Below are 13,494 nucleotides of genomic sequence, written 5' to 3' on the forward strand. Positions count from 1 at the left end.
ATTTTTAGTAGAGACGGGGTTTCACCGTGGTCTCGATCTCCTGACCTCGTGATCCGCCTGCCTCGGCCTCCCAAAGTGCTGGGATTACAAGCGTGAGCCTCCGCGCCCGGCCTAGGGTTTCACCATATTGGCCAGGCTGGTCTTGAACTCCTGACCTCAAGTGATCCACCCACTTCAGCCTCTCAAAGTGCTAGGATTACAGGCATGAGCCACCGTGCCCAGCCTAGTGATTCTATGTTTAACATTTGGAGGAACTGCTTTTCCATGGCACTGGACCGTTTTACATCACCACCAACAATGTAGTGTATCTGCAGATAGGTCCTTTGTCTGATATTCACGGCAAGTCAATACACAGATACACCAGGTTGCAGTAGAGAAGGAGGTGTCTTCATAAGGCCACCAAACGAGGAGGTGGAGGAAACCTCAAATTCATCTCCCCCAGGAATTTGGAGTTAGAGTTTTTCAGAGTTTTGGGGTGGGCTGAAGTGTGGAGGTGGTTGATGGGTGGAAGTGTGCAGGGTGAAGTCATGGGACAGGGAGATGAAGAAGCTGGGTTTTCATGCTCATTCTCTTCCTCTGTGGGGGTCTTCAAACTGGTTGGTATCAGCTGTTTCGCTGGAATTCAGGATCTGAAAAATATCTTAAGTAATTCTTTGTTTTGTTTTTTTTTGAGACAGAGTTTCGCTCTTGTTGCCCAGGCTGGAGTGCAATGGCACGATCTCAGCTCACTGCAACCTCCGCCTCCCCAGTTCAAGCGATTCTCATGCCTCAGCCTCCCCAGTAGCTGGGATTACAGGCACATGCCACCATGCCCAGCTAATTTTTTTTTTTTTTAGTAGAGACGGGGTTTCACCATGTTGGCCAGGCTAGTCTCGAACTCCTGACCTCAGGTGATCTGCCCACCTCGGCCTCCCAAAGTGCTGGGATTACAGGCGTGAGCCACTGTGCCTGCCCAGCAATTCTTAAGCAAATGTCTAATGATTTTTTTTTTTTTTTGAGATAGGGTCTTTCTCTCTTGCCCAGGCTAGAGTGAAGTGGTGAGATCATGGCTCACTGCAGCCTCAACCTCCTGGGCTCAAGTAATTCTCCCACCTCAGCCTCCCCAGTAGCTGAGACTACACGTGCAGCCACCCTGCCCGGCCTCAGTTTTTTTTCTAATTTTTCTTACAGCCTCCTTATTATTTTGAAATAAATTTCAAGTGTCACAAGGCAGAAGGATCACTTGAGGCCAGGAGTTTGAGACAAGTCTGGGCGACACAGTGAGACCTCATTCCTATAAAAAAATAAAATTAGCCAGGCATGGTAGTGCACGCCTGTAGTCACAGCTACTTCTGAGGTTGAGGTGGAAGGATCACTTGAACCCAGGTGTTGGGGGCTGTAGTGAACTACAGTCATGCCATGGCACTCCAGCCTGGGACCGAGAAACAAATTTACCCCTATATTTCTTCCCTATGTTTTATAGTTTTGGCTCTTACATTTAGGTATTTGATCCATGTTGAGTTAATTTTTTTTTTTTTTTTTGAGATGGAGTCTCACTCTGTGGCCCAGGCTGGACTGCAGTGGCGTGATCTTGGCTCACTGCAAGCTCCGCCTCCTGGGTTCACATCATTCGCCTGCCTCAGCCTCCCCAGTAGCTGGGACTACAGGCGCCTGCCACCACGCCCAGCTAATTTTTTGTATTTTTAGTAGAGACAGGGTTTCACAGTGTGAGCCAGGATGGTCTCCATCTCCTGACCTCATGATCCGCCCGCCTCGGCCTCCCAAAGTGCTGGGATTACAGGCGTGAGCCACCGCGCCCGGCCGAGTTAATTTTTTTAAAATAGATGAAGTCTCGCCATGTTGGCCAGGCTGGTCTTGAACTCTTAGCCTCAAGCAATCCTCCCACCTCGGCCTTCCAAAGTGCTAGAATTACAGACATGAGCCAGCACGCCCAGCCAAGTTAATTTTTGTATATGGTATGTGGTAGCAGTTGCACTTCTTTCTTTTGCGGGCGGATATTCAATTGTTCTAGCACCATCTGTTGAATATACTTATTTCTCCATTGAATGGCCTTGGCACTCTTGTCAAAAATCAATTGACTGTAAATGTGAGGGTTTATTTCTAGACTGTCAGTTCTGTTCCATTGATCTATATGTCCATCCGTATGCCAGGATCAAGCTGTCTTGATTATTGTAGTTTTGTATTAAGTTTTGAAATCTGGGTCCTTTGAATTTCCATATGAATTTTAGAGTCAGCTTGTCAAAGAACTGGTTTCTGCAAAGAAACCAGTTGAGATTTTGCTAAGGGTTGTGTTAAATCTGTAGGTCATTTGGGGACTATTGTCATCTTAACAGTATTTCAGTCTTTTTTTTTTTGAGATGGAGTCTCGCTCTGTCGCCCAGGCTGGAGTGCAGTGGCGCGATCTTGGCTCACTGCAAGCTCTGCCTCTCGGGTTCACGCCATTCTCCTGCCTCAGCCTCCCGAGAGTAGCTGGGACTACAGGTATGCGCCACCGTGCCCTGCTAATTTTTTGTACTTTTAGTAGAGATGGGGTTTCACAGTGGTAGCCAGGATGGTCTCGATATCCTGACCTTGTGATCCGCCCGCCTCGGCCTCCCAAAGTGCTGGGATTACAGGCGTTGAGCCACCGCGCCCGGCCGGTATTTCAAACTTTCAACACGTGAACGTGGGATTTTTTTTTTTCTGTTTCAGAATTTAAAAACAAAGAAAGAAAAAACATCTTTATATGAGTTTTTAAATCCTACTTTAAAACATAAACATCCATCATTGGCCGCACAGCCCCAGCTCCAGCCTCCCCACCATGGAGCGTGAGGAACCGCCTGGGTCCTGTTGCGCACGCGGATTTGCTGGTCTGCTTAACTGGTGTCCATTCTGGCATTATCGGCGTCCAGCCCCTCTGCCGAAAAGCTGCTGCTTTGAATTCCTGCCGGCACCTCTGCTTCTTCCCCGGTCGCCTCCACTGGTGCCTCCCTGGGTGCCTACGTTACCACCAAAACCTCCAGCGCCACGGTTTCTAGTCATGCCACCTCTGTTTACGCTCTGTGTAGGTGTCTCCTGTGTACCAATCTGATGTGACAAGCTGAATGTTCACGGGGGGGCCAGCCAGAGGGGCGCCGTAGTACTGCTTCATGGCCTTCAGGGCGTGTGCCTTCCACTCAAACTGCGTGTCTGCTGATCCTAAGCTGCGGCCAGAGTGATCTTAGTGCACAGCCGCCTTCTTCAGCGTTCTAAATTCTGCAAAGAGTTCCCAAATATCGGTGTCTGACACTCCAAAATCTAGACTGGACACCAGCAGTTTCCCACCCGTCTCCACGCCGGCACCACCGCTGGTCCACAGCTGGGGAGGCCCAGAAGACAGGGAGTTCTAGGACAGAAGGGGGCAGGAAGCCCTAACCACCCGCTTTTCCTGTCATGCCCTGAGACTAGGTGTCATCCTTCTTCTTGTAGAAATAACTCCTGAGCCGGGCGCAGTGGGTCAGGCCTGTAATCCCAGCACTTTAGGAGGCCGAGGCAGGCAGATCACCTGAGGTCGAGAGTTCGAGACCAGCCTGACCAACATGGGGAAACCCTGTCTCTACTAAAAATACAAAATTAGCCGGGCATGGTGGCTCAGGCCTGTAATCCCAGCACTTTGAGAGGCCGAGGCAGGTGGATCGCCTGAGGTCAGGAGTTCGAGACCAGCCTGGCCAACATGGGGAAACTCTGTCTCTACTAAAAATACAAAAATTAACAGGGCGTGGTGGCAGCTGCCTGTAATCCCAGCTACATGGGAGATGGAGGCAGGAGAATCGCTTGAACCCGTGAGGCAGAGGTTGTGGTGAGCCAAGATTGTGCCATTGTTCTCCAGCCTGGGCAACAAAGAGCAAAACTCTGTCTTAAAAAAAAAAAAAAAGAACAAAAAAACAATAACCCCTGATTGGAGGCCAAGAAAGGACCAGATTCTGCTAATCCACAAAATCTGGTGGTCAAGAACTTCACTAAAAGAAGAAGTGAAAGGATTTCCTTCCTGAAGGACCCACACAGCTGGATTGCTTCCCTAAGACCAAAAAACCCTGGAGCCCTGCTTGCCGAGACCCAGCCCCCTCACTTCGTTGCCGCAGGACACTGACGGCCTGAGTGTGGTGATGGACATACTCTGCCCACTTATTTGACCCCAACACTCACGGGGTCGGTTGGAATAGCCAGGAAATGTGTGCATGCGGGGTCCCAAGAGACAGTGTGTGGGCCGGGCACGGTGGCTCTCGCCTGTAATCCCAGCACTTTGGGAGGCCAAGGTGGGTGGATCACTTGAGTTCAGGAGTTCAAGACCAACCTGGCCAACATGATGAAATCATGTCTCTACTAAAAATACAAAAATTAGTCGGGCATGGTGGGGTGCCTGTAGTCCCACTACTCGGGAGGCTGAAGCAGAATCACTTGAACCTGGGAGGGGGAGGTTTCAGTGAGCTGAGATTGTGCCGCTGCACTCCAGCCTGGGCAACAGAGTGAGACTCTGTCTCAAAAAAAAAAAAAAAAAAAAAAAGAGAGAGACAGTGCGTGGCAGGAAAGCCCTGTGTGGTGGAGAGCTGCTGGCCGCTGTAGCCAGGGCCCTGACTCTACCCTTTAGGAGGATATGAATTTGGACAGCACTTTCTTCCTCCATGCACTGGCACTAACGGTGCTTGCTTGAAACACCTTATTTTACTATTGGGAGGCTCGAATGAGACAGGGTCACAGGAGCACTTTGTTTTTTGAGACAGGATTTTGCTCTGTTGCCCGAGCTAGAGTGGAGCCATGTGATAATAGCTCAGTGGCAGCCTCAATCTCTCTGGGCTCAATTGATCCTTCCACCTCAACCTCCTGAGTAGCTGGGACTACAGGTGCACGTCACCACGCCCAGCTCATTTTTGCATTTTTTTTTTTTTTTTTTGTAGAGATGAGGTTTTGCCATGTTGCCCAGGTGGATCTTGAACCCCTGGGCTCAAGGCATCTGCCTGCCTTGGCCTCCCAAGATGCTGGGATTACAAGCGTGAACCACCACACCCGCCCGACACAGGAGCACTTTGCAAACTGTAAAGCATTGCAGAAAAATGAACAGTGAAATGACAGTGATGTCCCAGTCACCCAACCCCCCTGGGAATCAGCTTCTGTTCATTAGCTCAGCAGCTCAGGCCACAAAGGAAGTCTTTGGACAAGATGGATAGTTAGTCACCCAGTGAGTTTGGAAGCTTAGGGAAGGTAGAATTCCCAGGGAGCCCCAAGGGGAGGCAGGAGACACCAAAACAGACAAAGGCACTGAGAGGGGACATAGGAAGATTCTCAACACCAACCCTGCCGCTGCTTCGGGGAAGCATCTCTGCCTCCACAAGGCTTTTAACCTCGCCAGGAAGGCAAGGTGCACAGGACAGCCCACTTTGCTCATCCTCTTCTCCAGAATGTCTGAGAAATGCCTAGTGATTCCTGCCTCCCCTGCCCTAGTCTCTCTCCCTGCTTTCTGCCACTATGGATCACAGCCCTAAAGAATGACTCCTCCCAAGGAATGGTCTCCTTAGGAACACAGTCCCCCGGAATATGCCAACTCCAATCGGAGGACATCTATGTGACATGAGAGGTTCTGACTATTTTGCAATTCTTTCTTTTCTTTCTTTCCTTTCCTTTTTTTTTTTTTTTTTTTGGAGACAGGGTCTTGCTCTGTCGCTCAGGCTGGAGTGCAATGGCAGAATCTCGGCTCACTGTAACCTCTCTCTCCCAGCCTCCCAGGTCCAAGCGATTCTCATGCCTCAGCCTCCTGAGTAGCTGAGACTACAGGCGCATACCACCATACCTGGCTAATTTTTGTGTTTTTAGTAGAGACAGTGTTTCACTGTGTTGGCCAGTCTGGTCTCGAACTCCTGACCTCAAGTGATCCACTGGCCTCAGCCTCCCAAAGTGCTGGAATTACAGGCGTGAGCGACTGCACACAGCCATATTTTGCAGTTCTTGAGATACATGGGGAAATGCTGGACTGAGAGTTGATAGACCTAGATTCTTAGATACTTTTTCTTTCTTTCCTTTCTTTCTTTCTTTCTTTCTTTCTTTCTTTCTTTCTTTCTTTCTTTCTTTCTTTCTTTCTTTCTTTCTTTCTTTCTTTCTCTCTCTCTTTCTTTCTTTCTTTTTTTGATACAAGGTCTTCCTCTGTCGCCCAGGCTGAAGTGCAGTGGTGCTGACTTGGCTCACTGCAGCCTCAATCTCCTGGGCTCAAGCGATCCTCCCACCTCAGCCTTCTGAGTAGCTGGTAATACAGACACACACCACCACACCTGGCTAATTTTTTGTATTTTTAGTAGAGATCAGGTTTCGCCATGTTGCCTAGGCTTGTCTTGAACTCCTGAGCTCAAGCAAACTGCCCACCTCGGCCTCACAAAGTGCTGTGATTACGGGATGGAGCCACCGCACCCAGCTGATAGACCTAGATTTTGATTCCAGTTCTGCTGCTTACTAGCTGAGAGGGGAAGTGGCTAATTCTCTCTAGGACTTGGTTTGTCCATCTGTAAGATGGGCATAGTGATCCCCACCCCGTGTTCTGGCCGGACAGCATTGTCATGTCAAGAACTTTGCTGAGGACTGGGCGTGGTGGCTCACGCCTCTAATCCCAACACTTTGGGAAGCTGAGGAAGGAGGATCACTTGAGCCTAGAAGTTTGAGGCCAGTCTGGGCAACATAGACCCCATCTCTACAAAAAAATTTAAAAATTAGCTGGGTGTGGTGGTGTGTGCCTGTATTCCCTGTTACTTGGGAGGCTGAGGTGGGAGGATGGCTTAAATTGGGGAGGTCAAGGCTGCAGTAAGCTATGATTGTGTCACCCTACTCCAGCCTGGGTGACAGAGTGAAACCTTGTCTCAAAAAAAAGAAGACCCAGATCTTCAGGAAAGAAGAAAGGACATGACAAACAATAAATGTGAGTAAATATGGAAGACAATCTTTTTATGCTTAATTTGTTAAAATATATATGACAATTTAAGTCAAAAGTAAAAACGTTTGCCAGGTGTGGTGGCTCAAGCCTGTAATCCCAGCACTGTGGGAGGCCGAGGCGGGGAGATCACATGAGGTCAGGAGTTTGAGACCAACTTGGACAACATGGTGAAACTCCATCTCTACTAAAAATACAAAAATTAGCCGAGCATGGTGGTGCATGCCTGTAATCCCAGCCTGTGTGATCCTTTATGGGAGGGAGAGAGCATAAGGAAGTCTGCTTTTGGATTCCTCCAGATTTCTATGACTCTTTTTTTTTAATTTAATTAAATTAATTTATTTATTCATTTATTTTATTTATTTATTTTTTTTGAGACACAGTTTTGCTCTTGTCGCCCAGGCTGGAGTGCAATGGCACGATCTTGGCTCACTGCAACCTGCGCCTGGCAGGTTCAAGTGATTCTCCTGCCTCAGCCTCCCGAGTAGCTGGGATTACAGGCACGCACCACCACGCCAGGCTAATTTTTGTATTTTTAGTAAAGATGGGGTTTCACCATGTTGTCTAAGCTGGTCTCAAACTCCTGACCTCAGGCGATCTGCCCGCCTCGGGCTCCCACAGTGCTGGGATTACAGGTGGGAGCCACCGCGCCCGGCCACTATGACTTTTTCCTTTATGATCCAGCTGAGGTAGGACATGGGACTCAACCTCAGAGGCAGGGAATCAAACTCTGGACCAGATTGAGGACTAGCTAAAACAGAAAAGAGGCAAAAGCACCTCTGCATGAGGCAGAGGTAAAGAGGACTTCTTGAGCTCAGGAGTTTGAGACCAGCCTAGGCAACATGGTGAAACCCTGTCTCTACCAAAAATACAAAAATTAGCCAGGCATGGTGAAGTACCCCTGTGGTCCCAGAAAAAGAAAAAGAAAAAAGAATTAACCACCAATTCTTCACCAACTCTTCCAAAACATAGAAGAGGAGAGAATATTTTCCAGGACAGTATTACCCTGATACCAAAAACAGACAAAGACATCACATGAAAATAAAAATACATACCAATATCTCTTATAAAATAACTAGGGATAAATTTAACCAAGGAGATAAAAGAATTATATACTGAAAACTACAAAAAATTGTTGAAATAAATGAAGGCAGACCCAAATAAAGTTTTTAAAATCTCACATTCAGATGTTTTGGCTGTGGACCTCTCAAGAACTGCAAAATATGGCTGTGTGCAGTGGTGACTCATGCTTGTAATCCCAGCACTTTGGGAGGCCGAGGCAAGCGGATCACTTGAGGTCAGGAGTTTGAGACCAGCCTGGCCAACGTGGTGAAAAAAACGTCTCTACTAAAAATACAAAAATTAGTCGGATGTGGTGGTGTGTGCCTGTAGTCCCAGCTACTCAGGAGGTTGAGGTGGAAGGATCAGTTGAGCCCAGAGAGACTGAGGCCATCAGTGAGCTGTTATCACGCGACAGAGTGAAATCTTGTCTCAAAAAAACAAAGTGCTCCTGTGACTCTGTCTCATTCAAGCCTCCCAGTAGTAAAATAAGGTGTTTCAAGCAAGCACCACTAATGCCAGTGCATGGAGGAAGAAAGCGCTGTCCAAATTCATATCCTCCTAAAGGGTAGAGTCAGGGCCCTGGCTACAGCAGCCGGCAGCTCTCCACTGCACAGGGCTTTCCTGCCGTGCACTGTCTCTCTCTCTCTTTTTTTTCTTTTTGAGCCAGAATCTCACTCCGTTGCCCAGGCTGGAGTGCAGTGGCACGATCTCGGCTCACTGAAACCTCCACCTCCTGGGTTCAAGCGATTTTCATGTCAGCCTCCCGAGTAGGGGGACTACAAGCGCCCCACCACGCCTGGCTAGTTTTTGTATTTTTAGTAGAGATGGGGTTTCATCATGTTGGCCAGACTAGTCTTGAACTCCTGACCTCAAGTGATCCACCCACTTTGGCCTCCCAAAGGGCTGGGATTACAGGCAAGAGCCACTGTGCCCGGTCCACACACTGTCTCTTGGGACCCTGCATGCACACATTTCCTGGCTATTCCAACCGACCCCGTGAGTGTTGGGGTCAAATAAGTGGGCAGAGTATGTCCATCTCCACACTCAGGCCGTCAGTGTCCTGCGGCAACGAAGTGAGGGGGCTGGGTCTCTGCAAGCAGGGCTCCAGGGTTTTTTGGTCTTAGGGAAGCAATCCAGCTGTGCGGGTCCTTCAGGAAGGAAATCCTTTCACTTCTTCTTTTAGTGAAGTTCTTGACCACCAGATTTTGTGGATTAGCAGAATCTGGTCCCTTCTTGGCCTCCAGTCAGGAGCTATTTCTACCTACAAGCAGAAGCATGACACCTAGTCTCCGGGAGTGACAGGAAAACTGGGTGGTTAGTGCTTCTGGCCCCCTTCTGTCCTGGAATTCCCTGCCTTCTGGGCCTCCCCAGCTGTGGACCCTCAGAAAGAATCTTGTGCATATGCTTGTAGCTCTTCCTTTCTCCTGCATACAACTGTTTTCAGTGAGCCTCTGGTTAGTCAATATCTTCCAACCTCCTTCTCAACGCCATTCTTTTTTTTTTTTTTTGAGACAGAGTCTCGCTCTGTTGCCCAGGCTGGAGTGCAGTGGTGTGATCTCGGCTCACCGCAACCTCCACCTCCTGGGTTCCAGCGATTCTCCTGTCTCAGCCCCCAAGTAACTGGGATTACAGGCACCTGCCAGCCTGCCTGGCTAATTTTTGTATTTTTAGTAGAGACTGGGTTTCGCCATGTTTGCCAGGCTGGTTTCAAACTCCTGACCGCAGGTGATCCACCTGCCTTGGCCTCCCAAAGTGCTGGGATTACAGGCGTGAGCCACAGTGCCTGGCCTCAATGTCATTCTCTTCTCTCCACATGTCTTTCAGGACTTACAGAGCAGGAGCTCCCTAAGATGATGCCCTGGGCCCCACCGGTGGTACATCATAGCCAGCCCACACCGACCTGGGAGAGCTGACTGTCAGCATCTCTTCCCAGCTCCACTTTCAGGGACATCTGGTTGGTAGCTTGAATGCAGCCATGGTGGGAGGATTCACACCATAGCAACTGGCAAACACTGCCAATCACACTTGTCCCCACAAAGCCAGTTTGTTAAATATTTGCCAACATAACCCTGGCTTCACCTTACCTTGGTCAACCAGACCTGCCCAGATGTTGGCTAATAATCCTTTGTGTTGGTATCAGTCTCTCCCATGTGGCATTCCTGTGTCCACCTCCCCAGCAGGTCAGCCTGGCCCTGGGGGACTGAGCCAGCCAGAAGGTGGCAATTGAGGTCAGACCAGCGTCCCTGAATTGGGAAGGACAAGAGGATTTGCATGGAGCATGGATAGTTTCTGTGACAGACATCACATGTGCGTGCACACACACACACACACACACACCTGGTCGGCTTTATGTTTTAATTATTTTTAAAAAATTGAGACAAGGTCTTGCTCTATTGCCCAGGCTGGAGCACAGTGGTGCAAACATGGCTCACTGCAGCCTCAACCTCCTGGGTTCAAACAATCCTACTGCCTCAGCCTCCCAAATAGCTGGGACCACAGGCACGTGCCACCATGCCTGGCCAATTTTTTTTTCTTTGAGATGAAGTCTCGCTCTGTTGCCCAGGCTGGAGTGCAATGGCGCAATCTCAACTCACTGCAATCTCCGCCTCTCAGGTTCAAGCGATTCCCCTGCCTCAGTCTCCCAAGAAGCTGGGATTACAGGCATGTGCCACCATGCCCGGCTAAGTTTTTTCAAATTTTTAGTAGAGACGGGGTTTCACCATGTTGGCCAGGCTGGTCTTGAACTCCTGACCTCAGGTGATCCGCCCGCCTTGGCCTCCCAAAGTTCTGGGATTACAGGTGTGAGCCACTGTGCCTGGCCCCAACCAAATTTTTAATTTTTGGTAGAGATAGGATCTCACTATGTTGCCCAGCTGGTCTCAAACTCCTGGGCTCAAGTGATTCTCCCACCTCAGCCTCCCAAAGTGCTGGGATTATAGCTGTGAGCCACCAGACCTGGCTGGTTTCCTTTGATTCTTGTGAGTTTAATGGTTATGGGGGAAAACACAGCTAGTACACTAAATCTGTGATTTTTTATTTATTTATTTTTTTGAGATGACATCTCCCTCTGTCGCCCGGGCTGGAGTGCATGGCACAGTCTCGGCTCACTGCAACCTCTGCCTCCTTGGTTCAAGTGATTTCTCTGCATCAGCCCCCAAGTAGCTGGGACTACAGGCGCCTGCCACCATGCCTGGCTAGTTTTTGTATTTTTAGTAGAGAGGGAGTTTCGCCATGTTGGCCAGGCTGATCTCGAACTTCTCACCTCAGGTGATCCACCTGTCTTGGCCTCCCAAAGTGCTGGAATTACAGGTGTGAGCCACCACGCCTGGCCCTAAATCTGTGATTTTGTGGCTATTTTTGGATGAAGTCCATTTTGACAAAACCGTTAAGTGTACAATAGATTGGGTGGTGGGAAGAAATTGTAAAATATATATATATATATATATATATATATATATATATATATATGTGTGTGTATATATATGTATATATATATGTATATATATATACGTATATATATATATATGAAGGTTATGAGTGAATGGATGAAGTTTGGCTGTTGGCGTTGGAGCACTGGTGAAGAATTTTAGGCAGGGGGTGACCAGGCTGGTGTGCACTTTAGGAGGGGCTTTTGTTTTGCAGCTGTGCATAGAACAGATTGGAGAGAGGTGAGTCAGGAGGCAGTGGAACAGGCCAAAAAGGAACAGGTGGATTTGGGAGGTGTTAAATAGGTAGAATCAACAAAATGAGAGGCCTGATTAGGGGTGTGTGTGTGTGTGTGTGTGTTTGTGTGTGTGTGTTGGGGGTGGGGATGGCAGGGAGTTGGAGGGGAAGCGATGGTGCCTTCCCTGGAGGATTTTTAAGGAATGATACAACTAGTTGCATTTGGAGCAGGAATGTGAGATACCACATGATAGATATTCCTGCCTCCTGTCCCCAGCCTCCCAACCTCACCTCTTCCTTTTTTTATTTTTTATTTTCATTTTTTGAGACAGAGTCTTGCTTTGTCACCCAGGCTGGAGCACAGTGGCACTATCTCGGCTCACTGCAACCTCCAGCTCCTGGGTTCAAGCGATTCTCCTGCCTCAGCCTCCCCAGTAGCTGGGATTACAGGTGCACACCACCACGCCTGGCTAATTTTTTTTATTTTTAGTAGAGACGGGGGTTTCACCATGTTGGCCAGGCTGGTCTCGAACTCCTGACCTCAGGTGATCTGCCCACTTCGGCCTCCCAAAGTGCTGGGATTACAGGTGTGAGCCATCATGTCTGGCCTGGTCATGGACTCTTATTGGCCACGTTCCCTTCCCCTTGTCAGAGCAATTAAGCAGGACAAAGAAATAAAAGGCATCCAAATCAGAAAGGAAGAAGTTAAGGCCGGGCGTGGTGGCTCACGCCTGAAATCCCAGTCACCATGCCCGGCCCACCTCTTCCTTTTGCCTTCCAGAAAATCAGCCACATCCCACTGTTCACCTGGCTCCCCTGTCCCCGGTCTTCCCTTGGCCTGGAATGCCCTGCTTCCTTTTCTACCTGGGAACTCCTACCTGTCCTGTTCTGAAGCTTCCCAGATCCCCCACGCAGAGCCCTTTCAACCTGGTAGTTACCTGGCAATAGCAACAATTACCCCTTACTAACTGGTCCTTATCCATATTTACTGTAGGCTTGGAGCTGTGCCTGGACCATGAGGGACAGTCTTTCAGTCACTCCTTGTGATACCCAGAGGAGGGACAAGGACTTGTCTCCATTTCCCAGTGATGAAGTCAAGGCTGGGGTAGAGCCAGGATCGGGATCCAGGACTAATCACCTCCAAAGCGTATGTTCTCAACGAGTCTGATTCCTAAATCTTATGCTGTATTGTAATTATTATTGTTATTCCTTTGAGACAGAGTCTCACTCTGTCTCCCAGGCTGGAGTACAGTGGCATGATCATAGCTCACTGCAGCCTCTACCTCCTGGGCTTGAGTGATCCTCCCACCTCAGCCTCTTGAGTAGCTGGGACTACAGACGCGTGCGACTGCACCTGGTTAATTTTTTTTTCTTTTTTTTTTTTCGAGATGGAGTCTCTTTCTGTCACCCAGGTTGGAGTGCAGTGGTGTGATCCCGGCTCACTGTAACCTCTGCCTCCTGGGTTCAAACAATTATCTCAGCCTCCTGAGTAGCTGGGATTACAGGCGCCCACCACCACACCCGGCTAATTTTTGTATTTTCATTAGAGACGGGGTTTCACCATGTTGGCCAGGCTGGTCTTGTACTCCGGTTCACACTTGTAATCTCAGCACTTTGGGAGGCCAAGGCGGGCGGATCACTTGGGGTCAGGAGTGCACCTGGCTAATTTTAAACATTTTTTGTAGAGACGTGGTCTTACCATGTTGCTCAGGCTGGCCTTGAACTTCTGGGCTCAAGTGACCCTCCCAAAGTGCTGAGATTACAGGCATGAACCACTATACTCGGGCTCTAATTATTTGTATGTTGGTTTTTCCAGTGGACTCTGAGATCTTATAACATGA

At 48.9% G+C, this 13,494-nt stretch overlaps 1 pseudogene; it reads right to left on the reverse strand.

Moving 5' to 3' along the window:
• Positions 1 to 2,855: 2,855 nt before the first annotated feature.
• On the reverse strand, positions 2,856 to 4,132 carry LOC116810368 (THO complex subunit 4-like; annotated as a pseudogene).
• Between the last annotated feature and the right edge of the window lie 9,362 nt (positions 4,133 to 13,494).

The sequence above is a fragment of the Hylobates moloch genome, unplaced genomic scaffold (genome assembly GCF_009828535.3).
Source record: "Hylobates moloch isolate HMO894 unplaced genomic scaffold, HMol_V3 SCAFFOLD_1, whole genome shotgun sequence".
NCBI classification, from domain to species: Eukaryota; Metazoa; Chordata; class Mammalia; order Primates; family Hylobatidae; genus Hylobates; species Hylobates moloch.